Raw genomic sequence first — 14,193 nt, forward strand, 5'->3', positions numbered from 1 at the left:
GAGGAATCAATCAGTAGTGGCAGCAGTAGGATCCAGCAGTGATGTTGTTCCCTGTGATTTCTTTCTTGTTCCCTCATGTGTTTTGTCCTTGTTCTCTGTCTAATAGGAAACTGTAGCTTTGAAGGCCCTCATGGGAAAAACACAGTAGATATTTTAGAGCAGTTGCACCAAGCTACTTGGCAGCTTTGGGAAACTGGCAGTAGAATATTAGTCAGTAATATTTATACAAATGTTTTCTCAGAAGCTTCCAGTAACAGTTTCCTTCATTCCACAGGCTGATCTGAAGCCTCCCTATTGAATATTAGTTTAGACTTTTTTCTGCCTAGTTCCTTAAACCCCCCTTTTCTTTTTAATAACCTTCCCCCATCCTCATAGTATTACTTGCAGTTTTCTTAATCCAGAAGACAAATTTTCAGAAACAGGGACTGCCGCTGCTCGCTGATACTTTGTTGCAAATAATTAGTTTAAAGAACCTAGGGTGGAAGATCAGAGCACTGGTCCTTTTCTACCACTGTCCTGCCAATGATAGGCTAGTACCAGAACCTTGAGCAGAAAAGGGTGCCCGAGGGCCTGTTTTGAAGTATACTACACCTAGAGAAAGGGTCTGTGAAGTCCCACTTTATCCTTTTACAATGTTTATATGCCATGAGAGCTTTGGAAAGCTTTTGCATTTGTTCATGTCAATTCTTTCTGAACAAATACACTTGCTTTCTCTCCATATGCTGTTGATACTTCCCCTAATAATTGGATTTATAGTTGTTAATCTGGGTGCCTGGAGGTGTGAATCCACATGTTTTAGGCACAATTTATTCTGTGGGCAAAGATACGATGAGAGCAAATAAACTCTGCCCTTTTAAAGGTTTGTCTCACATGACTTACTGTATGTCTCCAGAGAGGGAATGTTATCCAAGACTCTTAAACTGTTAGAAAGGAAGAGGCTAATGAAGCTGTTCTGTTGACATGAGTGTCATCTGGGAAGCTAACGAAGTGAATAGCTTTCTTAATCAGCTGAGAGAAGGGAAGGAAGGACTGATCAAACAAGGATGTTCTGCTCACGTATAAGTGAAAAAATATATTTGTACAGTCTGTGTTTTGTTGTACTAGGGATGGAAGAAAAGACTGTGGTAAAAATGCAGCAAAACTTTTGGCTTCCTATTTGGTTGCTTGGCTCTTTAAAGCCTGAAGTTTTAGTGCAATCTGAGTTTTGCTAGTGGTGTGACTTCCATGCTTGCAAGTTTGCAAAGTATAGGTCTTAGAAATAAGTCTCTTCTAACCACCTTCTGTTGGGCCTGGTTGTTGCATTTTGTGTTAGTGAGCTTCCTGGGCCAAGGAATTGCTTCAACCTTTTTTTTTTTTTTTTTTTTTTTTTTTTTTTATTTTGTAGGAAAAGGTTCTAATCTTGTTTCTTCCCTTGAGATATTATCCTGTTATGAAGAAACTATTAATCTAATGTTAACCAGGAAGTCAATATGAATAAGCAAACAGGCTGACATTAAATTTTTTCAGCATCTTGGGGAAATGAATGTGATGGTGATCAAGTCCAAGTGTAGTCTCACCTACTTATTTGACTGATTGGATAGTTGTCCAGTCAGAGAGCAGATGTGGTGTCTGAACTGTGGCTGATGAGAAAGGGTTAGCAAATCGGTACTGAGCCTTCCCATTAGATATGCAGGGGACATCACTGAATAACTCGCGTCTTTCTAATAAGAAATGTATCCCAGGTAGTGGAGATTTAAAGATGGGACATGTAATTTAAATGATAAAATGTGCAAAAATTAATTTTCAGAGTCAAGCATCTGAGCATTTCATATATAGGAAGCGACTTGATTAATAACCCTGCAGTTAAACATTTTATAGTATTTTCATTTTAATTTAAACAATTCACATATTCTTACATTAATTTATATTCTGTAGATTAAAACTAGCATTTCTCAGCATCTTATTTATTGTCTTTGTCAAAGTCTGTGTATGTCAGAATACTTGGATTTTGCAGCTTTTTCTCTTGCAGGCAGCAAAAAGCCTCTGTTTGCCAGTTTAGATTCTTTGTGTGTATATGATCTGCCACCTCTCATCTGTATCTCTGCTGGCTGCTGGTTAGCTAGTTAATCACTTTGATGCCTGGTTGTGGCCTTGATCTTTCTCAAATGGGAGTCCTCAAATAGGAATAATGCACTAATCGATTTAGTCCTTCTCTTTTTCTTTCTCTATTTAGAATTGCCATTTGCAATTTATAATATTTTTCCTAATTCGCTTCAATGTTTTACACTCAGGTTGGTGTGCCAATAGCAGGCATGGGATGCTCCCAGCGGTGATTTGGACACATTATTGATAGATAAATGTCTCCTCACTGATTTCCTTTCTCTAGTTGAAATGCTCCTTCTGGCCATGGGTTTGTCAGAGGGTTGCTATGCAAAAGTGTTTGGATACTAACACATTTGACTTTTTGTTTTGTCTTGTGGATTTGGAGGGTTCTTTATAGTATTTAAAACATATATTTTAAAATATTTGGTCAGATTCAGAAACAGAGCTTGCAGAGAAGGTTTGTAAATGGATTTTAGTGGATGTCCATGTGAAAAATTTGATTTCTTGTTTCCCTGTTTCATGGTTTATGGATTTTACTTTTACTGGTCAAATTGTGTGTTCTTATTTATTTATTTATTTATTTATTTATTTATTTATTTATTTTTGGTTCAGACAAGTTTTTAGCCCGAAGGAGCTTGCACTCTAGGCTGCTAATATGGTTGCTTTTTATTGATGTAGCCCCATTTTGTTTTTACTGTGTGAAAGCCAGAGCCCAAATTTTGACCAAATTAGCATATTTTTCTTCCTCCTAAGGGCTAGGTACAGTTTTCCAAAATGTATTATGCATCCAGCATAATTCAAAGACTTGCCTACAAAATGATGATTTTCCTTAATGCCAAAAGATTTAAAAGGGTGTTGAGTATTTTAAGGCACTAACAAGGTTTATTCTGGAAATAATTTTTCTATCAAATTTTCTTCTAACTCATAAGGTACTTGCCTTTCCTGTTTATCTCTGTGGTTATCAGGTACGCACTGTGTAAATTCAGTTGAGCTCTTAGATGTGCTACTCTCCGCTTTTCCTAGGACTACATTTTGTCATTTATTTACTATAGTTCTTTTGTTTTTCATATGGATCAAGATGTTTAACTGCAAACATATGATGAATATGGTGAATATGAATCTTCAGCAGCCTTTCCATTGTAGTTGTGTTATATTTATGGGAAACATTACTTAGATACCCCTGCAATCATAGTCTTGGATTGCTCAGTACAATCTATCTGTTTACTCCCCCCCATTCTATTATGGTCTGGACAAACACATTGCTTTGCTTGTTAGATATTCTGTAGAGTACTTCTTTGTTGTAATCTATTAAAATAACTTAAGTGATTAATAAAATGCAAAATAAAAACAAAGCTGTATTGCCTTAGAGGAATAGTTGGTGAGACAAAAATGATATGTGCATATGGGATAGTTACTGTGAAATACGATTGAAATGGTAAATCTCAATTTTCAGAATGTTTTCTGAAGAACAATCTCAGGGATCCAGGTGCACTGTTTGGGATATAGCCATGTTTCAGGAATAATAATCTGATGATTTACAATGCAAAGTTCTATTTCCAGCTCTTTTTCAGATTTTCCTACTGATAGTAAGCCCATCTTTCTTCATTCTTCATTTTTAAACTGGAGGAAATGACAGTTGATTTTCATGTATCTCTCTCTCTCTTTTAGAGCACAAAGCTCTGAGGATAATGGTCAACTGTTATTCCTATTTCTGTTCCCCATTTAGTGCAATGGAACCTTCTTATCACGTTGGTAGCCATGAGACACTGACAAAATGTAAATCGGCAGCTATAATAGTTACGGCTTATCATTTCAAAATGCATCACTCTAAGGTCACTTCAGTATATTGTAACAGAGCCAGGTGAAATCAATTCCACTCTGTTGCTGTTGTTCTTAGCGCTGCCCTTAAACATATGTACTTCTGTAACTCTGTTTTTATCTAAGAGTAGGTGGAATATTATTTCTGGTATGCGGTGTGAATGCTTCGACTGAAAAATAGCTGGTGGTAGATACTCTGCATAAAACAATTCCTGTGAGTTGTAATCCAATTCCAGTCAAACCAAAAGGAATGGAAACTGGCCTAAATCTATGATATAGTAGTATTTTTTCCCTGGAGAGAAAAAAAAAAAAGTTCTCATATCATCTCACCACCAATGTTGTGATACAGAATTTTTATATGTAAAATAGAAATTATGTAAATATTTGTGGTTAGTTTCTTAAAACTGTATTGATTTCCACCTTCTTCAGAGAGCTGGGAGAGCATTTACCTCGAGAACCTGAACAAGTTAGGCACTGAATTCCCAGCTAGAGCAAAGCTTTTCCTCTGACTTTGAAATTCTGCAGCAACTCAGATGTACCTATATGCAGTCTGTGAAGGTCCTCTCTTCTCTCTACAGATGTTTTGTCATCTGTTGGCTCTAGTAGTTGCCTGACAATATGGGTGGTTGGATTAGGAGGCTGGACTGCCTGGACATTGTCCCTTTGGTTGGCAGAGTTGGCCAAATCATCTAATCGAAGACTCACTGCCCATATGAGCACTAGTGCTGAAGTAAATAACCACAGTGAGCTGACTTGAGTGTTTGGTGATGGGATCATGGCAATTTTAGTTGCCTTAAGTAGCCATGAAATGGCATTCTTAATTAAATTTGCTACACATTTGTTGTTACATGTTCATTTTCTGTCCCTGAGCCATTTCATCAAGATGATACAGAGATCCATAGTGCTCTAAATTAATATGACACTATGGTTGGTGGCATAGTCAGTATTTTATTTTATGCCAGCTGAGTATTGGTTGGATTTATATGTGAGTGCAGCTCATTAACTTTCTAGAGTAATTTAGGATCTCTTTTCATGTTAGAAATTGTAGCATGTCTGCATGACAATTTGGCTCCTCGTGAAATATATAGTTGTACCTTTTGCTCAAGCAGTCAGCCAACATTTGCAGTTCTTTTTGTTCAGATAAGAAACTGATGAGACAACTAGATATTTCTTGCATAGAGTCATGTTTATTTAGGAAGGCGGTACACTGAAAATACAGTGCAATTTCATTGCTTAATGTTCCTCATTTTCCCTCTGTCTGCTGGAAACCCAGGAGTTTCTTTCAGTTTGTGTTCCTTCAGGGTCATGCTACAAGCTTTTATCCTGGAACATCTGCTGCATTTGTTCAAAGCCAACTTCCCCTTGCCCTGCAACAATATTCAGACACCCTTGAATGTTCGCATTTAATCTCCAGTGAAACCTCTCTACCAATATAACTCTAATCATGATCATTTCTTTCATATAAACTGTACTTTTTAATGATGATCTCTGTTACTTTAAATGGGTTATTAAACCAACTTAATCTATCTCAAATAAGGATGCAAATACTATGTTTGTTTTTGTCAAAGAAAACTCCTACGCCATTACCAGTAAGATAATGTTTTTCATTAGATATTATTAGGTCGCTGAACTTGTTTGGTTTCCAGCTAGATCTTTTTTTTTTCTTTTTTAATTTTTAATCCTAACTCTAATAAAATATTTGTGGCTATAATTATATCCCAAAAGACTCCAGTGCACTAGCGTGTGAGAGTGCTTGGAATGTGGAGGGAAGGGAACTCCATAGGAGCTGTCCCTTTGGTATTCAGGGAACACTTTTAATTACCATTCAGTCTCTTTTGGGTATTGTCCCAGATGAATAATGAATAGGAGATTGAAACAAGGCAATTTTTATAATTTCTTCTCATTATCCTAGGTTTAATGATGTTCACTCCAGCAGACTTGATGTTTCACTACAGAGCTACCTCTTTCTCTCCTTCACTCAGCAGTGTATCCTGTCATTCTTCTCCCCAGCCCTCTTCTGAAATGCACTTAGTTGTAAAATTTATTGCATTTGATCACCATAAAACTTGTGGAGTTATGCATCCATGTGAAACAACTCATGGTCTTTCCTAGTGGAACTAGGCTGCTTGCTTAAATAGAGAAGACCATGTCAAAGTGTTACTTCCTTTAAATCTATCAAATTTTAAAACTCATGTAAGATGCAATGTCCTGTTTGCAAAAGTGACCTGGGTAAGTGGCAGGCAGAGACATTGAATACAGACATTTATTACTAGATTAAATGTGTAAATTTGGATGTTTATATCAATAATAAAAATAGTGCTTATATCTAAAATACAGCCAGTGAACAAAATTAATATAAAATAGACCTCAAATTAACAGGTAGATCAAAGCTTTAAAATATAGAGGCATTGCACGTATTTTTCAGCTGAGAATATCACTGTCTGCAAAAGCATCATGGATCTTGAAATAAAAAGTATAAGACTATTTCCTTGCCCATTATAAAATTTGTAGTCTGCTGCTCCACTGAAATGTTAGAATCTGTTGAAACACTTAAGAACATGTCTAAGGTTAAAGATGTATTTAAAGTAAAACATATGCCTAGGTGCATTTCTGAACTGAAATCCTGTTGTAGATTTTACATCTTAGATTTAAAAACTGATCAGTCTGGGAATCAGGGCTTCAAACAATTTTGAACAGGTCTCCCCAGAACAGTGCTTCATGTGCTGTCTGCTGGCTTTGAAGAATGGATTAAAGAATAAACATATTTCCCAGGGTGGTATTGTTGACACCAGCTGATGTGCAGAAACATCTGTTTCGTAATGGGAAAGCAGTTTCAACTGCACTAGAACACCTGACAAAGTTGCACTTAATTCCGTTTGAAGTAGGTGGGAGGGGAAGCTCTATTTAATTGTGAGGAGGATTGCTATGTTGATACCAAGTTATCTTATCCACGTTTGCCTGAAAAAAACAAAAAGTTTTAAGATTATCATCAATCCTTTGCTCAATTTCCACTTGCTCCAGTCTTTTCAAACTTCAGTGCAGCACAGAGCAAAATAGACCAAGACAGAAAAAAATGTGAAGGAAAATCCATGTGAAATCTGTATGGAGGTATGTGAGGGAGTGATTTGTGTAGTCATATGTATCGGTATATTTGCCTGTGATATCAGATGGTGTTAACTGGGGGCTGCAATTATAGACACATCTTTTCCTGTCAGCAGCAAAGCTGGCTGCCTTGGAACTAACACTGCAGCAGAGAGACAGTAAATAGTTGCTATGGTGTAAATTCCATGTTAGGATGCTTACAGGAAGCTGAGAGCTATTCTCATAGCACGTGGGCTGTAAATCCTGGATTCAGGCAATAATCCTGCTTCTCATGTTCTAAATCATCAATGGTCATAGCCAGAGCACTGCCTTTTAAGGTTTAGTTTTGTTCTTTTTCTCTGCACTGCCTAACAAGGCCTACTCAAGTGGGTAGTCTAAAAACACGTTGTAGACATTGCATCAGAATCACTTGGTGAAGGGCTTTGCCAAAAGAATCCGGAACCCAAGGGTTGAATCTGTCTCCTCCAATAGCCTGATTTAAAGCCCCTGTAGTTAACAGGAATCGTCCCATTCACCGGGTCTTGCGTTAGGTCATTAGAGCCCAATGAGCCATCCGTTTGCATGAGGTTTTTCGCAAGAAGAGTGCACTGGTGCACTTCATTCCCCTGGAGCAGGATTTCTCAGCCAGTGAAATGTGGTTCCCCAAGGCATCAGGGAAGGCAATGACTGCAGCTGGAGAGGTAGGTCTTAAACATGGAAAACAGTGTTAAAATTTCAAAGAAAAGAGTCTTGCAAAATTAATTTATGTAGATCTTCAAAGCTTATGTAGATGAATCTAGTCACTTTTGGAGTAACTATTTTATGAGATTGCCATGATCCGCAAATCTTACTATTGTAATAACTGAAAGAATAAAAATATGTTGTGTAACTCAAACAAGATGAAATGGCTCTAGAAAAATAACGCTAGTCTAAAGGTGAAAGCTTTTCAAATGGGATACACTAATAAAGAAGGTCAAATAGCAAGTCATGTCCTTAAGAGCAGTCTTGAGATTTAGCTGTGGATATTTATTCTTAAGAGGTGAGCTGTAGTGTATGGCATGCTTCAGACTTGTGGAGATCACCTCCTGCAAGTGTCTTACTGCGACATCCTGATTTCTGCCAAGTCTTGAAATTCCTTAATTTTCCTGGGAAGCAGACTGACAGGCTTGTGGCACCGCTAGCAAAGGGTATTAGCGTTTTCCTATCATGCCTCAGGGAAAACATGCTTTGCTTCCTTCTGCTTTCCCTTCATCTGTGGTGAATTCTTGCAGAGGGAAGAGACAGGACAACAGTCCCTTTGCAATTAGACATGTGTAAATAATATATGTTGACTTCTCTTACTTATATAGCCAAAATGATGACCTTATTCCATATTCCTCCTACCGGCAAAGCAAACCAAAACTGAACAAAGCCTTCAGTTTGATCTGAACTATTTTAGAGGATGAGAGAAAAATGACTACAGTTTTTTCCTTACAATCCTTCATTGCTTTCACCCTTTCTTTTTTCATATGCTTCAGTTTTGATACAAAAATAAAGAGGAAGCTTGTTTTTAAAATGTCAAAATAAACTTGTTTAACTTTTTGTGAACCTCTTCCTCTGTTTATGTGCTGGAATTATTTTTAGTCTGCTGGAGAGATTTTTAGTGAACTAAATATTCATCTGAAATAAACATATTTACTGCTATTTTCAGTCAATACTTGGGAGTGCATTACTGAAGTCAAGGTAGATAACATCCACTCCCCTCATCTACCCAGCCAGTCATTTCATCATGGAAGCCCTTCATATTGGTTAAGCATGATTTCCCCTTTGTGAATCCATGCTGACTCCTCCACTTGCTTGCATATAACTAATAATTCACAGTTTTCCTTTTTTTTTTTTTTTGAAACTCTGAAATAATAAAAGACAAGCCTTTTCATTAAGTGTTAACTTTCTTTTTGATTAATAATTTTTGCCTGCTGTAGACAGGAATATTTTTTCTCATACACAGTAGTTAATAACCTGGCTTTGGTTAGATGTGATTTGTTCTAAATTTCTTACCCATTTCTCAGCATATATCACAACTACACCTCATTATGGGAGCCGACTCTCATTTTACAATCACTTTTATCTGTTCTGATGACCTGATATTACAGATATTTTTGAATTACTTTGACTTATTTTAGGTAATGACTGCTGAAATACTAAAACAGACTACAGAATGTGTTGCAATTTATAAAAAAATATGAAGGTTACTTTTTGTTCACCAAATACTTTGGACTAACTATAGAGAAGTAGGCTGTTGATCATTAATAAAGATTACATGGTGTTTGCCATACAACTTTTAAGATTATTTTAGGTGGAGCTGATAGTAGTGTCAAAGCCTTTCCATTCTAACAATCTGATTTGGGTTAGTAATATTTCTAAAAAGTCCTTCTGAAGGATTAATCATAATCAATTGTAGCTAATTGTGGCTACTGTATTGTCTTTCTTTAATACTTCCCTTCTCTCTTTGTAACAAAAGAGAATACAACTGCTGGCAAAGCGTGTCTCATAACTGCTACTACTGTCTGTGCCATGAAAGAACAACAGCATATTCTAAATGTCAAAAGTGGATGTCTGGGTTGTAGATCTGAAGATGCCCAGGTGGAGAACAAGTTGACCAGCAGCCAGCAATGAACCCTTGACGTAAAGAAGGCCAGGAAAGATGATCCTCCCCAGCTATTGTGCCCTGCTCATACCCCCAGCTGGAGCATTGGGATCTAGTTCTGGGCTCCCCAGTATAGCAGAGCTATATGGAGCTATTGGAGAGTGTCCTGCAAACGGCCCCTAAGATGGTTAAGGGACTGGAGCATCTCTCCTATTAGGAGGAGCTGATAGAGATGGGACTTTTCAGCCTGGAGAGGACTGAGCGGGGATCTTATCCGTTCTGACATTTAAGTGTCTGAAGGAAGGAAGTTAAGAGGATGGAGACACTCTTTTTAGGGGTGCCAAGTGAGAGAAAGAGAGGTTACAGGCACAAGTTGAAACACAGGCAGTTCCATCTGAATATGAATAAAGACTTTTTTCCTGTGAGGGAAAGGGTTGCCCGAAAAAGTTGTGGAGTCTCCATATTTGTGTATATTCACAAGCTGTCTGTTTGAGCATGGAGGTCAGATAATCTCAGCCATTTTGTGGTTCTGTGGTTCAGACTGTCAGGCAGGCCAGAGATGGCTGTAAGGACGAATGCCACCTTGCCTCTGTCACCAGAATTTCTACATGATGCTGAGCAGATCACAAAAACTGACACAGTTTCATTTAGTCACTAAATGTGTTACTAATTTTCTTAATATCTGAACTAAGAAACCTGTGACCAGACTCAAAACTGCAGAGATTTCATCACTGCAAAAAGAAGTAATAGAAACTGTGCTTTAACAGTGCACCATAAAAATGTTACCTATACTTGACAGTCAAGAATGTCCAGGTAGGCACCATCATTAGTCTCTCATTAGAGACCATCATGGTCTCTCTTTTTTCTCAGTTTTCTTACATGAAAATAATAATGTCACCTATTCTTGCTAAGATTGTGAAAAAAGAATTTCATATGTTTGCAAGGCAGTAGCATACTGTAAGATCACCATATGAATAACCCAAAAGATTTTTTTCTTTAGTTTGGTGAGTGGTAAATAAAACATGGAACTAAACACCAAATAAGGAGGATAATAATGGTAAGAATAAATTAAACTAGTCTCCATTTTGAAAGAGGCAGAAGATCTGCAGAAAAAGATAGCATATGGTTAGGTGTACGCATACGTAATCAAGAGCTATATCCCAGTACAGGTATGCAAGAGGAAATTATGTGAGTTGCCTTAATACAAATATCTTTTCTTAACTTCTGAGTTCTTAGCTCTGTCACAGTAGCTTTTAAAAATGTTTTGTAGTTATTAAAGGCTTAAATTTATTTATTTATTTATTAGAGGCTTTAATTCCTAGTATTGCCCATAGAGCGCCTTACTGTAGAGGCACTAAAGCACTGATCTCCAAGTTAAGTGCCGATGTTCATAAGAATACAAGCACAAATCTGAGCAACTAATTCTCATTGATTTCTATAGAAGGCAAGATCCTGAAATGGAATCCAGTGCATTTAATGTAGGTGCCTAACTTTCATCTAAGCTTTAGGTGCCCACTGAAGTGGTCTTCCTGAAGGGTCATATCTTATGTTCTTAGTATAGGTTGGGAAGATAAACAGATACCTCTGAAGCTTTCAGGGAAAGATTCTGCTGATTTAATTTTGGTGCCCACACTTACTCTGAAGGTATCTTCCTCTACAAGCTTTCCAAGGCATCTTTCTCTTTGTACTGATTGTGGAGGGAACATAAGCGCTTTGCTAGGAAGGGCTGACTATACACGTGACACACAAGCTTAAATTGCCGCCTGTTTAAAAGAGACTGGTCTTTCCTTTTGTATCGAGTCTTAAAAGGTATTCAGGTTTGTTGGTGTAAGCATGTTTGCGAGATTTCATTAAGGAAGCAGAAATACCTGAAAAAAAAAAAAGAAAATAATACTGTTTCAAAATGATCTTTAATACTGCAAGCCTTTTCCTTGTGAATAACTCTTCAGTAGTGCCATTGCAGTCAGTGATGAATTATGCACCTAAGCTGCAATCCTATTTATCTTTCATAGCAGAATGCATATTACTTTTATTTCTGCAGGTCAGATGCTACAGAAAATCTTCTGTTCTTCCTCTTATTTAAATTAATGTAAAATCAAGTTCTAAGTGTAGTGATCAAACAGCCTGTGGGCAAAGTGTATAATAATTATGCATTATTGTTTAGTCCAACCATAGTGATAAAGTAACACGACCTATCTGCATTTTGAGGTGAAACCAGTAAACAAAAAATAATTTTATGCTAAACATACAAATCTCATGTCTTAATCTGCATTCTATTTGGTTTGCCTAAGATTCTCATTAGAGCAGCATCTAAAAACTTCATAGCTTTTGCTGTTTAACTCAGAATATTCCTATAAACTAAGGAAATAATATAATCTTCATTTTATGGACTTGGAAATAAAGCATAAGCTCAATAAGCCAAGCTCCTTTGAAGGACATCAAAGCAAGAAGGTTGGGGCCTTCTTTTTCAACTTTTTAGTTATTAGGTCTCAGATTGGATTCTCGACCAACTTCTGTACATAGTAAATGATGGAGACAGCTCAGAATGTGTCATCCAAAATAGCCAGGAAGGTGATCAGAGTGTCACAGAGGTCCCATGCCATACACCTCTGATGACCAAGAGAGCATTTCCTGAGGCCAGGAGGGCCCTGAGATGGTACTGTTAAAAATCTTTCATGAATTTTATATTAAAAGGTTGTTGGGTGAAAGGCAGAAGCACACTCAGCTCCCAGGGGTCTGTCTTCCTTAATGAGTGCCTCCACTGCCTGCTTACCTTTCACTCTGTCATTTCCTTCCATATTCTTTCCACATAGAATTTTAAATTCTTTAATGAAAAGTGGCACCTGATCAAGATGAAGGACACTGCATCTTTTGTTCAGAGAAGCTTGTAGCAAAGTGTTCAGGGTATTCTATTGGGATATGTAAGCTTGAATTTCTTCAGAGAGTGGAAGAAACTAAACTCTCTGTTTTGGGCAAGTGAACTAATAGCAGGGTATTCTGTGAAAGAAAAAAGGAGGGTGTGCGGTAAAACAAAATACTGCATTTCGAAGCTGCCCAGCATTTCTAGATGGCTGGCATGCTTTAGGACTCCAACATGAAAGCACTTAAGAGACTTGGGCAAAGGCACAGTTAATTTTTTAACTGAGTTCAAGTTTAGGGGTGATCTTAGTGTTGGGCTGTGCGGTCCTATTGAGTCAGAGGGAGACGTTACAGCCAAATTTAAACATGTTCAACGTTAGGCAGGTGGCAAATGAAAGCTTGCAATATTGAGGTTTTCGGGGTTTGATACCTGGGCTATCTCAGGCGCACTTTAAATACCTTCCCTGCTTTTTGCTGAAAGGTGCACATGGTAATACCGCAAGCTGATCCCAGATTTTTCTTGTATGTGTCTATTGAATCACCATTTTATCTTCCTATTTGTTGTCCTGTCCTGTCCCTGAGTAGGGACACATTTGACCACTGTCCCAGAGTGACTTTTTTTTTTTTTTTTTGCATACCTGGCTGTCCCTCTTATTCTCCCAAACGGTTTGCAGATGCAGTTTAGTGTGACAGGAAAGCAATTATACAAAGTTGTATGTAAAGGTTAAATGATACAAAACAGTGTTCATCACAATACTAGTTGTGATTCTTACCATGTTCCAAAAATGAAAGGTTTCAGGGTGTTTGACTTGGGATCTCTGTGTTTAGTCTTTATTTTATTAAAATATGTACTTAGTTTAAGAGATGGGGTATTGTTCATGCGTCACTGTTTGGAAGGAAGCAATGACTAGGAATAGTGACTTGGAGGAGTTCGGGTAATGGTTTATCTGTTTCCAGGTAGTGATTGAGCACTCTGCTTTATTGCGTCTCACTAGGTTACACTGTTATCTGTTTTACATTAGAAATGATAACTGTATGACTGCGCACTGAGTCTGTAGTAAGATATAGTAATGAAAATATAAAGGTAGACCTGTATCAGTTAAGAACAAGGGAAAATAATGTGTCTGAATACCCTAATTAAAGAGATAGTGGGTTAAAGCAGAGTTGATGGGTAAAATGTATTGAAGTTTAATATCAGGTTTCCATATGGGTAACTGAACTGATTCAGGAAATGAACAATAAAGCAACCTTTGGTAATGATTTCACTTGAAGACAAAAATCCCATTGGCTTTTTTAGTCCATTTTAAACATTTCAAAACTGATATTTGTGCTTCATATTTGCCTTGACATTTTCAGGTTTCTGTCCTATTGCTTTTCTCAAACTTCTGGGTAGGATTTAATCCTACCACAGAAAATATTAGAGATTCAGATATTATTATTAGGACTGGCATTTTGTGGAGTGTTGTTTGTATCAGGTGGGTCATTATGTATTTCAGGAAGCAACAACAGGCCTTCCACCACTTCTGTTAGAGATCCAGCAGGGACTTTTTCCCTGCCTTGTTGTCTGCAACCATCAGACTGTGTAAGGAGCAAGTATGAAAAAGTGCCCTTCATTTTAGCCTTTTCTTGGTTAACAAATGTCACTAGCTGTATGTCGTCTTTGCAGTAAGGAGACATTAAGGAATGAAAGGATGGGGAATAATGAGGAAATGATTATGTGGTACTTT

At 37.4% G+C, this 14,193-nt stretch overlaps 1 protein-coding gene across 1 annotated transcript in view; it reads left to right on the top strand.

Annotated features, from left to right (window-relative positions):
* Nucleotides 1–14,193, top strand: part of TRHDE (thyrotropin releasing hormone degrading enzyme) — a 215,534-nt gene that overhangs the window by 24,241 nt on the left and 177,100 nt on the right. The gene's annotated exons all lie outside the window — the stretch shown is intronic.

This window comes from Tinamus guttatus, unplaced genomic scaffold, assembly GCF_059628265.1.
Source record: "Tinamus guttatus ecotype Peru unplaced genomic scaffold, ASM5962826v1 Tinamus_guttatus_pri_ptg000171l, whole genome shotgun sequence".
Classification (NCBI taxonomy): domain Eukaryota; kingdom Metazoa; phylum Chordata; class Aves; order Tinamiformes; family Tinamidae; genus Tinamus; species Tinamus guttatus.